The sequence below is a fragment of the Phaethon lepturus genome, unplaced genomic scaffold (assembly GCF_000687285.1).
Source record: "Phaethon lepturus isolate BGI_N335 unplaced genomic scaffold, ASM68728v1 scaffold21624, whole genome shotgun sequence".
NCBI lineage: Eukaryota > Metazoa > Chordata > Aves > Phaethontiformes > Phaethontidae > Phaethon > Phaethon lepturus.
In genome coordinates, this window is record NW_010534566.1 from 106028 (window position 1) to 125032 (window position 19005).

Below are 19005 nucleotides of genomic sequence, written 5' to 3' on the forward strand. Positions count from 1 at the left end.
AGCTGCTCGCACAGCCGGACAGAAAACAGCGACCAGCAGCTTAGGCTCTTCTTCAGCCAGGAGCTCCCATGCAAAAAAGCTGCCAAGCCATCATTAATTTCTCTCGGCATTTTACTCTCTTTGCTTCAGAAGTCTAGGAGCAACTCCACAGGCTGCTACTCGCTGAAGCTGGCCACGCTGGAAACGCTGCCAGCCTCTACTCTCCACGCCTTAAGGCGAGGGAGCTAGAGCTGCTGGAGTGGTAAGGTCAGCTGGAGAACGAGTACAATTCTGACTTGAAAAGCAGAAGGAAAACAAGACCTTGGGTACGCAATGAAAAAAAAAAAGGGCATTTCTGCTGTGCATTTAAATATTCTTTGGGTTTTTTAAAACATAAATTGCAAACAATTAGGGTGACTTATTTAAATAGCAAAAGGTTTCCGAAACCAGTTGCTGTAAACACTTATTCACAGAATACCGCTGAGAAATGAATCCAGCAAAACAAGGCAAGGTGAGGCCCTTTTTTTTTTAAATACATGGGGTATAAAGCAAATATTAAACACACATTTGTGTGTGTACGTATATATACACAGACATAAAATTATACACCCTTTCTAATAATTCTTTCACAAGTTATGTTTGAAGGAATACTGTAACTTGGAATTCAGTAAACTTTAAACAAGAAGGTGTATCTTCTCAAGCCAGCATAAAAACACCACTTGATCAAGGTATTTCCAGTGGCTACCTTTTGCCTCTGAATACATGAAGTTGCAGAACTGAAGTCTACTTCAGCAATTATATGTAAAGATCATGAAGCAAAGGCCTAGATTTACTCCACCTAGCTTTAGAGATTCAAAAGAAATTAAATGAGGAGTAGGGACATCGGCTCTCTCCAAAGCAGCGGAAGACAAGAAGCTGCAGGGGCATCACAAGGTGGTTCGTCCTGCCTCCCCGCTGCTGCGGCTGCTGCATGGGGCATCTTGGTCCCAACCTAGCTGAGACAAACCCAAGACAGGACACAGCAAGAATCCCAAAACCTGACTTTTGTCACCTAATCTGGTCATACCAGTATCAGACAACAGCTGATGTGAGACAGCAAGTAAGAATTCTTAAGAATGACTTCCAAGCTCTAAATATTATTACTTTCACAGCCATAAATAATTCTCTCAACGTGGAAAAAGAGAGTATTTAAAGATAAATGTTTAAGATAGCATTCAGTAAAACAGCAGTAACAGCAAAACACTCTTAGAAGCATAGTCCTAGCTGATTCATCTTATGTTGGAGGTTACAGGTTTGGTGTAACATTTATTTTTATCTCGATGTTCTTTCCAAAACAAAAAAACAACCAATCTTCCCAACCTCAATATTTGCCCTCCCATTTTCAACAACAAAGAGATCTGTATAACATTATTTGAAAACAAGCTACTGAGAAGTTTTCAACACACATTCTAGTAATAAAGAGAAAAAGGTCTGCTTAATAATGCAAACATCATTTGTTTTGGTTTCACGTTTTATAGCAAGAATGAAAGACCAACCTTCCTATTCTAGAGCTGCACTATAAATTAAACATGAAAGGTGAAACAGATGTCTGACTCCACAACAGAATTAGACTTGGTAGCTTCACATGTGCAGAAAAATGGCTGTTAAAGCACCTTTCTAAATAATTCAAATACTAACTGTAAATTTACTTTTTTGAAACATGTATGGCCACGTGCTCTCCACTGTACCATACAAGAAGAATACGTAAAAAAAAAAATCATGAAAAAAATCTGAAATTAATTTTTACACAAATCTGCACGTAAACTATATAATGGTAATAATATTTTGTTTAAATAAAAATATTTTGAACTTCTACATCAGGTAACAGTAACAGATGTTACCGTTTTCAGATTCAGTTTCACCTTAGAGAGAGGCAGGCATTGGTAGATTAGCATGCATGATTACATGCCAGGGAGTTTGCTACATTTATAGCATATATTGCTTTTTTTTCCTATTGGCAGAGTACCTTTTATTTTGATTTTTCCCAGATCCTTTTGCTTGAAGTAACTAGAAAATGGTTTTGAATAAGGTACTTCTATTTCCCCCTTGTTGTAGCTCTATTAAAACACCTCATTAAAAAACAGAAGTGATTATAAAGACAGTATGATTATCTTTATGAGCATCTTAACAATTGTAAACAAAACAAATGCTCGCCTTTGTTCTGACTTGAGATAGTAAAATTTTGTAGATCTAGATCTAGACTTTTTTCCAGTTCTCAAAAGAAAAAAGCTTTAGAATTAGCGTATTTCCACTGGGTATTTCTGAGGACTAATAAAACATTTAAGTATACATCAACCTACACTTGAAAAAAAAAATCTTTATATTTTTAAACATGATTTTAAAAGTTCTTCTTGAATAAGACATTATGCACCTCCACCCCACAATGCACTCTATAATAAATACCCATCTATGTGACTTGCTAAGAAGCACGTAAGAAATATGCTCTTTTGAACTGTGTAGGAAAGGATTTTACTGTTCATGCATAAGATTTATGTAGCACTGTGTTATATGGGAAAAAAAACGCTCTGGATTAAGAGGAACAAAAAGCATTTGTGTGGGCATGTTTGTTTTTTCTAGACTTTGGACAAAGTCTTTCTTCTGCCACATAACATCCTCCAAAGGTCAGAGCAGGAGCAGAAATGTGTGTGTAGATGCAGTCTTGATTTGCATACTCATTTTGCATCTGGGTACACAAACATTTGAAGTCAAATAACCATTCACGTTACTCGGAGGGTTCCACCCTTCCAAAATACATCCTCTGTCAGGAGCCCAGCAGTTTCTTCCTATATTTTAGCTCTCAACTCCCCATTCAAGTTATTCCAAACGCTCTGCTTAAATATATTTGATTCTGCTTCCATGACAGGTGATTTAAGCTTCCGTCCTACACTAAGAAATCCAAAATTTTCAATGGTTACCGTTCAAGGAAGAAAGGGGGGAGAAAGATTTTCTTTCTTTGCACTAACAAAATTTGATCTTTTCAAAAGATTCATACACAGTGGTTGAAAACAGAATCAGAGTAACTCACTCCCTCAAGAGCTGACTAATGCAGTATGACAAAGACATTATTAACTAATATATGCAACAATAGATAAACATTGCAATCCTTCCACCAAAATTTCTATTTGGATTATATATTTAAGGTTACTGCAGCAAATGTTAACTTACAGAGAGATACTATGCACAAGGGAATAGCAAACTTTACAGCACAGTTTTTGGAATGGATGGCACAGTCTCATTAAGCAGAACACACACAAAAATACTGTTATTCTGCTAACTCTAAGATAAAGTACTTTTATAAAGATGGATTGCAGGTTACCATAGAATAAATATGATCGTGTAAATTAGAACTTGCAAATTACTTTCTGAACCTAAACCCCTCACAAATGGCAATGACATCTAATGCAAAAAAATGTGGTAAACATTTGAAAATGTCTCAGTACAAGAAAGAAGAATAACCATTCTACACAAAACTAGAATCTGTGAGTATATGAAATGCGACACCTCCCTATCGATCCTGGAATTTTTATACCGTATCATATATCCAAATATAAGCTCCAGAGCCAGAAGCTTTGTGAAGAGACTGACAGCAGAATATTAAAAGGCAGGTTTACTGTCCGGGCACTCGGCCAAGGAGTTGCCTATTCCCAGCCACGGACAGCAGGGAGAGCAGAGCCACCGCTCCAGAGCAAGAGGATTACAGCTCACAGATAACTCATGGTCTTTCATCTTCAGACGACCAATATGAAGTTTCAGCCTTGGTTGTGAGGAGCTGTTTCAGTTTCCTACCACCAGCAAATGTTTCCTTCCCAACTGTGCAGCTCCGCTCCTGCGATGTATCATGTAGACATCCAAAAATTAAACACTATTTACAAGTGAAAAAAGTTAAGTATGTCCTTCATCTATTGTTCAGCCAACCGGAAACAAAGTTGAGATACGAGAGAGAACGTTGTTCATCACCTTTCCTCCTGATGCCTGATCTCTTCTGAGGTGTTATATAACCACACTGCATGTTTTGCAGGCAGCAAAACAAATCAATTAAGAAGCTTTTCCTGCCTGACTCATTCTTCTCAACAAAACTATAGTCATAATCACAGATCATCAAGGCTACCAAAAAGTGAAAGATACGCGCATAGCTATTCAGCAAAGATGTGTTTGCACGTAAACAGCTACACTTGTGTGTAAACCCAGGACTGTCAGATCTAGCTCCATGTATGCTTTCCGACGATGTCTGAGTAATCAGTACTGAAAAGCTGTCCTCGTACAAGACAAAGAGCTGCTTCTCAGAGCTATCAGAAAGCAGTGGATATCAGGCTGTCTTAAACATATGAACCCAGGAAAAACCACTGCTATAATTTCAGATTTTAACAGCCTGATCAAATCAATCTGTACGAAGTAGTGTGGCCTACTGGAAAAACTACACTGGACTTTGTTTTGTATAAATTTACTATACCGTATATAATATTGTCCTGTGCATTTTGAAAGTAAAATGGCATGACTGACCAGTATCAAGTGTTCAAACTTCTTTTCAAAACATAGAAAGGGGTTCTTTAATAGTGAATTTTATTTAAAAAGAAAAAATCCACTTTAATCAGATAAAAGGAAGCATTAGTTCTAATATCGAATGTTGAGAAATGTAGTTAAAAGTGCCAGTTTGAATTCAAGAGCAAATAGCTACCTCTGCAATATTAAACAACAGTTTTTACAATAAATCACAGGTTAGGCCAATGAAGGAGATGGCAACCTCTGCAGATTTCTTGAAATTAAGATAAGCCAGTCATCTCAAAGAAGCTACGTTATTTTGCACCAGTCCTCACTGCACAACATTTGAAAGTGTAGTAGTAATAAAAAAAAAATATAGATAATTTCAATTTTTTGTTTAATCACACATACGGTTGGTCCAAGGAATTGAAAACCAGCTAACTTCAGTTATACCTGCTAAAACTTGTTGAAGTGACTGTTACAAAAGAACTATGCAGAAGAGAATGACAGGATAGTATCTACTAAAGATGATAAACCCTTAACCTACAGCTGATCAGCCAAAATTTTTCCCTGCCTGCACAACGTACCACAACTACCTACTATACAGTTTCTTCTACTTAACAGATGTTTAATGCCAGGGGAAAAAAAAAAAAAAAGAAATAGAAGCGTAGATACAAGTGTGTCTGTTTCCTACAAGCAAACAGTATTACCAACAAAGTGGAGCCCCAGGTTCAACCTAGACTACTGAAATACATCTTTACGATACTGTGGTCTGGTGTTGCCTTTGTGGCTATACTAGTTTTGGAGCGGTTTCCATGACAACTTCACTCTTTTACCACTATCCTTGCACTTCGTACTTACTGTGGTTCTTCTGCTTCCTCCATAGTTGGTTTCTGAGGATTCCACACATTATTTTTGTGAGTGGTATGGAATATAATTTTCATGTTTGACCTCATGATTCCCTTTATGTATTTTCATTAATTATGTGGTATTTTGCATACTAGTTAAGCAGAGTTCCCATCCTGATTCAGGCACTGTGTCACTGAAATCGGAAGGAATATTTATATCCATATTTGAAAAGTACCAGGGCTGAACTGGCAAATATGTGCAAAACAACAGTCCCTTAGAGGAAACTTAACAGAGGAGATTATATCAGATATTAGCATAATTTCTCTTACTTAAGCAAATCCATTGAAAAAACAGAATAAAAATAATAAGAAAAAATTTCTAAACACTGTCAAGAAAAATCTCCAAAATATGCTATGCTGTTTTATAACAACACATTATTATTTTCCGTTCTCTTGTTGCATGATAGCTCACATAAAAGCAACGGGGGAGAACAGCCGACAATATTGGGAAAACTTTTGTAACTAAAGCATTAAGTGATGTCAGAGGTATAAGTGCAAAGGACTGGTGTTTTTTCCCTAAATTCAGTTACAACAGCAGCACACAGTACTTGCAAAAGCAGCATTAAAATACACAATTCTGCATTACAATCAACTCCTATACTTGAGGAGGGGGAGGTGTGACAAATTAAGATTTATCCCTGCAGTGCTAAGCTGCTTTGCCAGTATCTTTCATCTACAGAAGACACTAACAGTTGCCAGCAGAGGTTTTCTCCATTTTATCCAGCACCAGACAGTGTCAGCCCTGAACTGACTGACAACTTCCCAGGAAACACAGTAGCCCAGTCTATCTTCACCTTGGATTACAGATATCCTACAGTTATTTATTCAGTCTTGTATCATTAATAAAAACAAAACATAATGCTTACTGCTTATTAATTCACAAGTTTATTTTAGTCCCTACAGCTTAAAATTAAGTCCTTATTCCAGCAATAAACACACTTTTATTCCAGATGACAGAAATTGGTAATGCCTCCAAGAAACAATGATATCAAGAAATAATTTTTAATCAAACAATTGCTAATTCTAGCTGCTCACGAGAATTACTTCTAAGACAACCAACAAGCCAGAGTTTAAGCTGTCTCCAGACTTGTTTTTTCAGAAAGGTATCATGCTGCCAGGTTGACAGTTGACAATTCTATTATTTGCTCCTGATAATTTTATAGTTTGACTGAACACAGGACTCAGATTCCTTTACCTAGGAGGATTCTATGTTATAATCTAGACATTCAACATCTGTAACAATGCTTTAGTTCACTGGAGACGAGATTTCTTTCAGTAACACTGGAGCTCAGAGAGCCAGTGTGAAGCCCAGGGAGGCATTTGGAGTTGTAAAAGCTAAATCTGTAGCTTTCTGCAAACAGATACACCACAGAGCATTTTGGCTCAGGTAGTACCAAGTAATTTTGTTTACTAGCACTTTACAGACTATATAGTGGAGATTCACGCATGTACACGTAACAACCTAGAATGTTTGGGGTTTTTTGGTGGGTTTTTGGTTTTTGTTGTTGTTGTTGTTGTGTTTTGCGTGCGTGTGTGTTTGGGAAGGGTTTTTTGTTTTGTGTTTTTTTTTTTTTTTGTGGGGGTTTTTTTTTGGTTTGTTGTGGTTTTTTTTTTTTTTTTTTAAATAACATGGCTACCCCAACCCACAGTTCTGCCTTATCCTGTTCCTTGGAGTTAGGTTACCAAACAAAACTGGGATCTCCTCTGCCCACAGCTTTTAGCCAAATCAGATGTAAGGTGGCTACAGCTGTTTGCTGACCCATCACAGCTATTCGTGTATAACAAAACAACAACAAAAAACCCCACACATCTGACCTGAGCACAGAAAATTCTGTCCTTCCAAACTGGATATGAACAAGTCAACAAAATAACAAAGAAAGATGACAATGCCTTTGGACTTTAAGAACTCTTCAGAAAAGGCCTTGTGACATGTTACTAGGGAAACTACATAGTCATCAAAATGAAATGTGGCAGAGTCATTAAGTTAAAAAAACTTGCTGTCAAACAAGTAAAGAATATTATTAAAAGCTCTACATTTCATATAGCAGAACGAAGACTTTTAAGGACCTCCACTAAGACAATTTATTTTATGTATTTATCGTAGAAGATGATGGGATATAACAGATGTAACTTAACTGTCATTTAAAGTGTGTAACTAGATCAGAAATATGGGCAGTTTGGGAAAAGGTTTTGCATAATTTTATACTGCAATGTGAACCGTATCCAAGATTTGCAATGAGCACAGCTAAACAGCCAGCGAGAAAATATTAAATAAAACAAGATGAAGCATTATCACCCCATTTCATTCTTTGTCTTGCTAAAATGTACAATAAAGTACACTTCATATATTTTAAGGGAAAAATATAAACTATATAGGCAGATTAAGAGTCAGTATTTTACAAAAAGACGCAACAGTGGGAAATGAAACGTGACTACATCAATAGCACATTAAAACTGACAACAGCTCTTGCAAAACTATCAAAGCATATATTCTGTTGCTCCATCCATGCTCTAGTCTCTTGAGATGAAACTTCCCCTATTTCTGAAGTAAGAAAAAAGGAAGTAGAGTAGATTTTGACAGCTTTCATAAAAAAGCTGCACAACACCATCCCTGGGGTTTTTTTGTGTTTTTGTTTGTTTGTTTGTTTTTAAAGTAAAACTGTTCTAGAACCCAATTAATATTCTTTTTGTGTTATTAATGTATTTTTTCAAGAATGGGAAATTTAAAACTCTAAAGGGAAGTTACTGCTTCCTTGTAGATACATATTTTTAAAACAATGTAATAGAAACTAACTGCAAAGACAGCAACATCAACAAAGAAATCAATACAGTTAAGCCAGTGTCTTTCAGCTCTCTAATGTAAACAAGTTATTTTCAAGTCAGTTCTACAATGAACTTTATTGATTACAAAATTCACTATGATGATGTATGCTATTTAATGCTTATACAGTCTGTGACTTGCCAGTAGTTTTCTTGTGAGTCTTAAGTAATGACCCTAAAGCTACATACCATCTCATGAGAACAAAGCAAAATCTTCGGACATGCAAGTTAGAAAGGTTGCCTCACATACAGCTTATAATGACCTTGCTATCTTAGTGCTGCAAGTATGACGTCTCAAGAGATGAGAAAAAGCCTGAATAAACATTTGGTATTCCTTGAAAACTGGCTATTCAAGTGCCACAAAAATAGCGTCTTGGGTTCTCTAAGTAAACTTCATTCATATTCAGCACAGTAATGGAACATGTTGCTTCTGATGTTGCCTTTCAGATTCATTGTTTGTTAGGTTTGTTTTTTTAATTGGTGAATTTAAACAACAAAACAATTAAGAAAACTGACTACTCTAAGAAACTATATGAATGCAAATCCTATTATTTATCTGCTGATTTCAGAAGAAATTCTAAGTTAGAAGCATATGCTGAAGAGGATAACCATTTTCAAATTCTGACTTTTTTGCACTTGCTGCTTGCCATTGTACCAATTAGTGTAATTCATTCTGAACGTACCTAATATGCTAGCAATATGATAATGACCATAACTGCATTAGTTGATAAAATTACTGAAATCCAGCTAAACAAATCAAGATAAAATACTTCAACACTTCACAGAGCTTGATGGCACAAAATACGCAAAGGGAAAACAGTTGCTTTACTCAAGACTTTCGCAACTAATGAACTTGTGGGCTTCTATCGGTAAAAGACTTTCATACAACGTAGGAAAAATGTCCTTCCTCCAACAGAACTGCTGAGTATCATGTCAAGTTAAACACTGCAAAGTTAAGTACACAAGATGTTCAAGAGGAAGTACTGGTTTTGTCTCTTGATAGTGTGGCAAAGTTACTTTTAATGGAATTATGAAAGCTCTATTTTGCCCACGTGCCCAAGAACTGACAGCAATGAGGATGGACCAGCATAGCTGTTGGAGATAAAGTAGTCTTCTCTTTAGCAAGACTCCCCTCTTTCTCCTACTCCTCCTTTTCTCTCATGTTTATTTTTTTTATTCTTTTATGAGGCCAAAGGCATTTTGATGCAGAAGGCTACCTTTTGTTGTCTATTTGTACACTGAGAGGGAATACAGAATTCCATTCCTTTTGGAAAATTATCTAAGCCATTTCTTGCTTCAAAATACACTGCTCACTCTGGAATTCAATTCAGTTTCTGTACTTTCCTCATACAGGTAAATATAGTGCCAAATAGAAATTCTTACAGAATTTTCGCTCTTTTCTAGCAGTTATGTAGCACACTTGAAGTAAAGAAAAGAATCACCACCTGAAACAGAACTGGGAACATAGACTTTGAGTAAATTTCCAGTTAAAGATATGTCTTCATAACAAAATTCTTCTAGCACAGACATCAGTGATGCAAAGGGACAGAACTACCAGCTGATAACAATACCAACAGCAGCATTTAGCAAAACTGCCTTTTTATCAGTACTGTTGCTAACAGCAGATGATTTATACAACACAAGTACAGCTATTATTTCTTTTGTCCTGACAAAAAGCATTCATCTGACACCTTAACAATTTCAGAATATCGATATGCCACTCGAATGCTTCCCTTTTATAGCTATTTCAGCCAATGGTGACACTGTCCTGTCATTTTTCCCTTACATCAGCATCCTCACTTGTCTGGCCCTCCCGTGAGCTGGTCTAGGGAGCCAAGAAGATTACATGTACAATCAGCTTTTGTATGGTTTAGTTCCTTGAACCAGATCATCGCAGGGCTGACAAGCACCAGATCCATCACATGGAAGGAGGTGGGAATGGGAATAGACTGCCAGAACTCTGGCTGCATTGACTTGCATCGTTGGAAACTGTTGTGGAAAACAGTCGTAGTAAAGACCCAGCCACTCGTTATTCAAAAGTCGCTTCTGTACCTACCAAAGGTAGGTACCTAGTTCTGTACCTACCAAAGGTAGGTACCTACTTCTGTACCTACTGAAATGCACCACTTTAAGACGACCTGTTATTGACTGTTTCACTTAGTATCACGGTTCCATTCTGTTTTAGTGCCAGCAATTTGAAAAAATCATCTTCATATTGCACTGGCTCAACGGTGAGGTCCCATGATGGGCCACTAAAGACTACAATAGCATCAATAAACACCAAAACAGACATCACAAATAGGAGAGTTAACAAGCCTGTACACTAGCTCATTTTTATATTACACTTTTAGATGTAAGGCGAGGTATGTGGGTTTTTGTTTGTTTTTATTTAAGTATAACACGCTAAATTAACAAACAACTTCTAGGGTTATTAAGCTGACCATAACATCTAAGTTTGCTACTGAGAGACAGCTTTAAGTTCTTGCTACAGCCAACAGCAAAGGAGGCGTTTTCAGGTACCCCAGCTATCCCTGTCAATCAATAGGAAACCCCTGACAGCATTCTTTTTGTTTATGTGTTGTGTTTGTTTGTGTTTATGTGATGATCCTTAAGCATTCAGACTCCCCACCCCAGAGGGACGAGAAAGAGCAGACAGTGCTACCTTCTTTCAGGTTAAACTTGGCTAGTGCATCTTTACTGGTAGTAAAAACTAGTTGGAAAGGGTGAAAGAGTAAAAACAAGCTTGGCTTAACTCTAAGGGTACCCATTTCTCTGCATTACTGGAATAATTTGAGTTCATTTTGAGGATAATTCCTGTTCAAACTCTTCCAACCATAGTTCTCAGTGATGATCACAGTTCACAGTTTTCACAGTCTAATGTAGTTGCACAGACCTATGGTTCTGACCCACGACTGTCTGGCACTGAAAAACAGAACAGTTTGCCTGAATCATGAACTGATAGATTTGTGGCACCCGCAGAAGCTAAGCAAGTAAGAGAATGAGGGGAGGACAATTAAAATCATTGAAAGGTGAAGCAGTTGTCTTATAAAACACAGACTAAAAAGGTTGGGCCTCTTCAAACAGGAAAAGCTGAAGGTGGGGCAGGAACATGACCGAACTTTAAAAAATAAAAAAAAGGCAGCATATGAATTGAATAAAGCCCAATTGAGACAAAAGCCGTGAGTGAGATGAGGGTTTAGTGCATGCTAATTCTTGCTGAAGCACTCAACTGACATTTCTCCATTAAGGTTTTACTGCCTTCTGATTACAAGGTCTTAACTCTTCTCCTGGTAAAGTACTGCTGAGAAATACAAGTGAAAAGTCCTCTTCTATAATGTGAAATTCAGACACGTGTTAGAGAAAAGCTTTGGGTTTACAGCATAAATCTGTGTGAGGAAAACCATTACCTACAAGACAAAGAAAGAATAAATTCCAGTGCAAAAAGTCTTGCCAAGTTATTACTGTATCATTAAAAAGTTACAATAACTTCGCTCACAACACTGTTTTCTGAATCATGGTTATGACTAAACATTTCTAGAGACAAAACCCAGTTCCTTAAAGTCCTCCTTAAATGAGAAGGTCTCAGACAGCTCTCAAATGCTGTTCAATGAGATAGGAAGAAAGTAAAGGGACGGTCTTCTCCAATTCATTATCAAGCTAGATGGATGATTCTGCTTTAGCATGGGGATTCACCATTGCTTTCATACTAAGTAGAACAATCTTGATGTGGGCACAACTTAAGTTCTAGGGTGATGGTTCCCCAAAAAACTTCAGCAGACTGTAGAGTTGCCCTTTCACCCTCCGCTCACCCGCTCATTTTGAATAACTGCATTAATGCAACTTCAGAAAAACTCTTTCTGAAAACAATAAAGTCCCTTTATTTGTCATGGCCTCCTTCAGTTTCAGATTTTCTGAAACAACAACCAACAAACTAATTTTTAAGACTGACACTTCAAGGTAATGGTCACTTAGTCCTCTGTAGTAAGGAGAGATTTAGCAATTTTTAAATGCTAATCAATAAATTGATTTGATTATGGTAGTACAATCCTACTTTTTCAGTTCTTCATATTCTTCTCCATAGAAAAATCAGTAAAAATTAAAAACCATATCATAGAATAGCATGCTTCAGGTAATCAGAACCTTCTTAAAGCCAGATTTTAGGTGGAACTTGACTCAAGCACGAATCCATGCTTGAGCAATTTCTTGCTCCAGGCTATAGGTAATTAACTAAAAAGAAAATGACTGAAAAATACAAACATGGCTACATAAAGGGGAAAAAATTTGTGTCTTTCAGCTTTCAAACCATCATTCATGCATAGGTGTTTTACATTAACCTCCCTATATAATATAAACACATGCAATCCCACAGAATACTGCAAAGCAGTCGTAACCCAGAAGAGTAAAAATAAACAAGAAACAACTTTAACATTGTAACTTGCCTTTACATACATTTAGAACTGCTTTAAGAAACAGTATGTCCTCCTACAACCAAATATGATACTTTTAAGTAGGTGCAATAAATATACGAATAATCTTCCATTACTATCTCATTGTGATTTTTTTGCTTTAGGTTAATCTTCTGCTGCATGTACTTCAGTTGGTTTGTATCATGAATGCAGAGCATATCCAACAGAAAATGTGAAATGCCAATGGAAAACTAACATTTACAGTAAAGCCTTAATTTTTTGTTGAAGTATGAGGTAGCCTACTAGCTTGAATATTCAAATACTATTGAATATTACTTAGCCAATTCTTATTACCCAACATCCTTCAAGCATATTCTGCAAGTACTAGGTCTTCTTTCTCTCTAAAAAGATCCTTTCACATTTCTGAGTGGAAGAAAATGTGTTTCCACATGACATATTCGAGAGTTAAAATTTCTTTCAAGCATTCCATACCGTAATCATGTTATAAAGCCATAGAGGGAGTTACAGTATGTATTTTACACGGGTTTGGAGAAAAATTGTAAAACATCATTCATTTTTTCACTCTGTGCTATTAATTCGGTCTGCTTTGTTTTCTAACTGCGATCTGCTTTGTTTTCTAACTGCAAATTTCACGGTTTTTCCATCACTGAACATTGAAAACTGGAACAATCCAAACAGTATGAAATGAAAAGATAGCACAAGCATTGTATTTGAGTAATTTGGCAGCTACTGTAAAGACAGACAATAGGCAAAAGAGGTGAGACACTATGAATTTGTCAATTCCGTATATAATCTGAATATAATTAAAGGTTATTGGGGGAGCACAAAGAAGCAAAGACCATAAAAGTATTCATAAATGACATTTCAGGCACCAGGGTCTCAAGGAATGCATTTGAGAGATCAAACCAGAGAGTTTAATTACATGCTGCCTCTTTCACACAGACACAGCTGTCATTGAAGGAGAATGATGTTTATAATCTTACAAGATTCTCAAAACATGGGTCATGGCCCACGAAATATGTAAGGCCCATTCATAACTGCATGCAACTGGAAAAAAAAAAAATCCCAAACTGGGGATTGTGGCATTTGCAAATACAAATCCAACAAATTATTTCTTCAATATTGGTTATGGGGCGGTCAAAACTAGAATTTGGGTCAACACCAAAAGAAACCTGTGAACTACTGCAATAATAGCCTGTATTACTGCTTGGAGGATTGTATTACTGGAAGACTACTTCCCTGCCAAAGATTAAGTTCAAAAGGTTTAACCAATTTGTCAACAAAACCTGTTAAAAAAACCCCCACAACAGGACTCCAACATTTTTTAGCTCCTACATCAGAATTATTTAATTAAATAGACTGCATCTGACTTAGATATGAAGAATTATTTCACCAAGTTAGAACAGCTTAAACACACTTCATTCTGCTGTCTATTTGACAACATTCAAGTTACATTCAGTTTATGTCTGAAATCCAGAATTTTACTCTCCAGACAAGAAACCAACAGCCCAAGCACTTACACAAATAGTTAGCTAAGAAATCAGAAATATCAGATTACATGTAAGAATATAGGAACTTTTATAACATAGATAAATAAAATGAAACAATTATTTCCTTTTTACTTAGAGCTTTAAACAGTTTATGTAACTGTGCTCACACCTTGGAAAAGATGACTGCCTTACCAAGGAGTGATCATGAGCATTCTATATTTATCCTCCACAAACTTGTCTACAGTTTTAATTCTGAATGCAACACACAGACAATACATTACTCATAAGTTAAGTATTGTGATGCTGATTTTAAGCCAAGTGACTTCAAGATGTCCAAAAAGCGAGACACAAAACATGTGCTATACTTCTTACTTCTTTAGAATATTTCCTTGCTACAGATAAAATGGAAAGGAGATACTACCTTCTGCAAATAGCCATTGAAACCAAGAAAATTATCTCAGTTTGCAGTCTACAGATGACTGACTTGCACTACCCATTTCCTCAGAAAACTTAGCAAGAGTGACAATAGGTGTAAAGAGCTCTGTAAAGCTTTCCCCTTGACACATTTCCCAGGGTTTAAAACAGTGATAATGCCTTTTCCTTATCTGGTATATTCAACAGGCTAAAATTGCAATAGTGTGAAAATAAAGATAACATTATAGAGCAACTCAGCAAGCTGATCAGCAAGACTAAAACGCTTTACCTTCTATGAATGGTCATGCATCTTTTTTTCATCTGGACCATACACAGCAGCCCTAAAATACTCAGGCTACTCTTACAGAAAGGACTGCTCTTAGCAAGCTTTAGGTTAAGTTTTAGTTCTATTTTACTTAGACTAAATATTTAAAATTGAACATTGCCATCTTATACATTCGTCTCTTGAGAGTAAATCAACTCTCTTCTCTGTCTACTAATGCCTCTATGGCCAAACAAAGCAACATGGCGTTTAAGTGAATGTTATTAATTCAGATCTCCTGAGGACAACCGTACTACTTTATTGCTCCAGTTTAATCAGAGGTCAACTTATATAGTCAATTATGAATGAAAATAGATTAGAACAAAACATATTAAGTATAGCAAACAATTTAAGTCAAAATTGCCAAAAGTTCTGCACTGATTCATTCTTATGTATTAAAATCCAATTTAGGACATTTTCACCTGATTTTTCTTTCCAGGCCTAGGCTTATGAGCAGAGTCATACATGCAGCTTCGGGTTCTTGAAACACAGTATTTGACTGGAAATTTTCAAATGTGAATTTATCGTCCATCTACCACCAAACATACAGGATTTCAGTCGAACTCAAGCAATATCCTTTCACAGGGAACTGTATCTTTTATATAGGCATGTTTGTGAGTGCCAACAGCTCTAACAAATTCTTCTAAAGAATTAGCGGAGCTAATGACACCAGGTAAGTCAAAAGACAAAGAGCAGACAAAAACCAGCATATCAGTGCTTCAGCTTAGATATCAAGTAAGTGGTCAAAATCTATTCCTATGAGTGTTGTTACAGAAGTAAAAGATACTGATCCTAGCAAGCAGCACAATATCCATCCGAGCAAGCAGCATGATATGCTAGTATCATTAAGATTACTTCAAGTTGCAATACCCAACTGTAGGAATTATTTAGATTGATGTGCTGTAAGGCCACAGAAACTAGGCAATATAAATTCTCCTTGCTCTGCCCCGATTTTGTTTTCGGGTCAGACTAATTAAAGTATTTTCTAGGATTAGAAAATAAGTTATGATGTTAGTGGTATGCAAAAAGTACTTCTAAGCAGCCACCATCAGCTCATTTTTTAGCATTAAAAGGAGGTAAGGCTACATTATCATTAAATAAGTAAATTGGTCCAGTCTTATTAAATCACTATTTAAAAACTGCATTTGTTTATATCTGCTGTAGAAGACATTAAGGCAAAAACAAGCTCTCCCGTAAGTCATATAGGTACATTACAGGTAAAATTGTTTTAAATACACAAACAAAAGCTTAACTTAACTGAAGCAACCTCATTAGTTATTGGACTTGAAGAAACACGATCCACTATCATTAGGCAGAGGTGAGTTTGTAATGGCCACTATTTCAAAGATAAGTACATAAGAATACTTAAAGTAGTTGTAATTTTCAAAAGATAATGCATTTGGGTAACGCTGTTCACCATGATTATGGCTATCAACTTCCACAACATTTCTTCTCTGAACCTAAAGAGAAAGCAGAATAGGCTTTTTAACTAAGCACCAGTTAATTGCTGAGAGTTGGAAAACTTGTCTTAGTAACTTGAAACGAAATAGAAACATTTGATTTTCCAAATTCTATGATAATCTTGTATACACAATACTTCCAACATCTTAGATTCAGAGTGATAACTGGGATACCAGAAATGGGCAGAATATTCCAATTCAAACTAAGATGCATGAATGCAACTCAAAACCAGACAAGTATGAAGGATTCTCTAATAATAATTTGTCAGTTTCTATTAAAATATATATACATGCTATACATATTCTCTCTACATGGTATGTGTATATATAGATACCCTATATCTTATATAGTATGCTGCCACATATATTCTAGCACCATAGAATCTGTTCCTATAGAAGACTTAAAATTAGTGCATTTGTACAAATGGTACCAACAATTATAGTAACGATGACCAAAAGACCATGTATTTCTTGGAGGAGTATCCTCTAGTAAAGGGCTCAGAGATGACACCAACTAAACACTAGGAAAACGACTTTCTGCCATATAAGTGTTCTTATATTCGTGTATAATGTTCTGACTACCAAAGCTGACATATCTTACTGAAATATAGTCCCAGCACTTTATTTCATTCAAAAGCTTAACTTAGGAAGATATCTGCATTTTAATTAGTTATGTGCATCACTATGATAAAGATTCTCAATCAGGAGCTTTAGCAAGAAAGAGCCACAGAATATTAGGCATTTTAAAGGTCTGTTTTCACACCATGTGAACGTTAACTTCTGGGAATTTAGAACGCAGCTTAAAGCTGATGAAAATCTTTAAGACTTACTTACACTGATTTACTTTAAAGCAATGTTTACTTGTGTGCACTGAACTGATATTTGATACAACAGGGCAATATAACACACAATAAAGTAACATGATATAATAATGTAACTAATTTCTAAAGCAAACTGGTTACAATTAACTTTAAGACTAAGAGCCTAAGACTCTTCAGGGGACTTAACCTGATCAAATCAAGAGCAGTTTCAAACTGCCTCTCTTTGCTTTTTTCTTTTATTTCTTTACAAAAAAAAAAGTAAGAGAGAAGAAAGAGAGTAGTTTGTGATCTAACTGCCAAATTTCAAAGTTAGATCAGCCTCCGATGCTAGTATTATGCTTCTTCAGCAGCTGTCAGAACCCTGGCAGTCCATTCAGTAATTCTAACTAACACATGAAAGGCAATTAAAGAGATTGGAAAAAAGGTCTATCATCAGCAGCCTAGAAAGTCTCTATACAAGGGCCATCACCTGATACTGAAGTACTGCAAGGGTCTGTAAATTGAAAAAGGATGGAAAACTACACCATTATTCATTAGCCAAGAGCAAAAAGAAAAGAAAACAACCTAAAAGTGGCCTCTTTGACGAGGCTGAAAAGGGCTAGAATGAAAAGTCCTATACAACCATAAACCTTTGCCATCAGTAGTCTGCAGTTACATAGCTCCTCTGATCACAGGAGACTTGCCACAGCAGTTGAAACACTTAGAAATACAGTGGTTCTAAACATTTACTTAGAAGCTAGTGAATACAAATGTATGAATTGTCAGAGCTAAGAAGGCTTTAGAAAGCTAGAACAGCTTCAAAGGAAGGAAGCTCTTCCAGTAATTTCGCTAAGTTATTAAAAAAACAAGCAAGACCCTTGTACTTGATTGGGAAGAAGGGGAATGAATCACAAGTTTTCAATATTCTTAAGACTTCTGTATATGAAACTAGTTATCACTAGACATAGAATTTTTTAATCAGCTAGGTTTCATAATGCTGTCAGAATCATTTAAGAGTTGCTTTTCGGTATTTATTTAAATATTTGATACTTTGACCAGAAGATGAGTTACATAACTAAACCAAATACTCCTCTACAGGAAATCAGAGAATGTAAACCAATCTAACCTATTTTTTAGTAAAAGTCCAAAGTATATAAAGCCTTATTTATCGGGCAATTCCATTTTACCATATATCTGCCAAAACCCTGTCGCACACTGACTCCTAGGATCTTAAACAAAGGCAAATGTACTTTTGGCAAATCTAACTGTCACTAGGGTGTTGTGTTGTTTTTTTTAAAACAAACAAACCAAACAGCCAGCACACAAACAAAATTAACCCCTCCCCAAATATCCCAACTTACATTACTTAAAGACAAAGCTTTCAAACGTTGACAGTTCTGTTCCAGTTCATAGTTTTGATTCCAAATTTGAGAAGGTATTGAATGGCTATTCTTGCAGTTTCTCATTTGAGGTGTACATCCAAGAAAGAACAACCTAACACACCCTTGCTTTCAAAACAGGTTCTTGCCAAGCATGCTCACATGCAGGAACACAAGTACAAGTTAGTATCTGTGCATAATCCTCCCTCTCAAACTAGATGGAAACAAAATGATTGCTGCTGAATACATGCAGTCAGAGACTTTTTTTTAATGGGATTTTTTTTCCCGGAGAACTAGTACCTCTTAACTTTCACATGTGCTACGTTCACCAAGTTTACCAGTGTAACTGAATGTTTAATTCTAATTACGATTATTTTTTAAATAGGGTTTAATTCTGAAAAATTCCAGTAGTTTACACTTTGTCATTTCACACTCGGAAATAAATCTCACAGTGAAAAATCATATCCAACTGGAAAAAAAAAAACTCT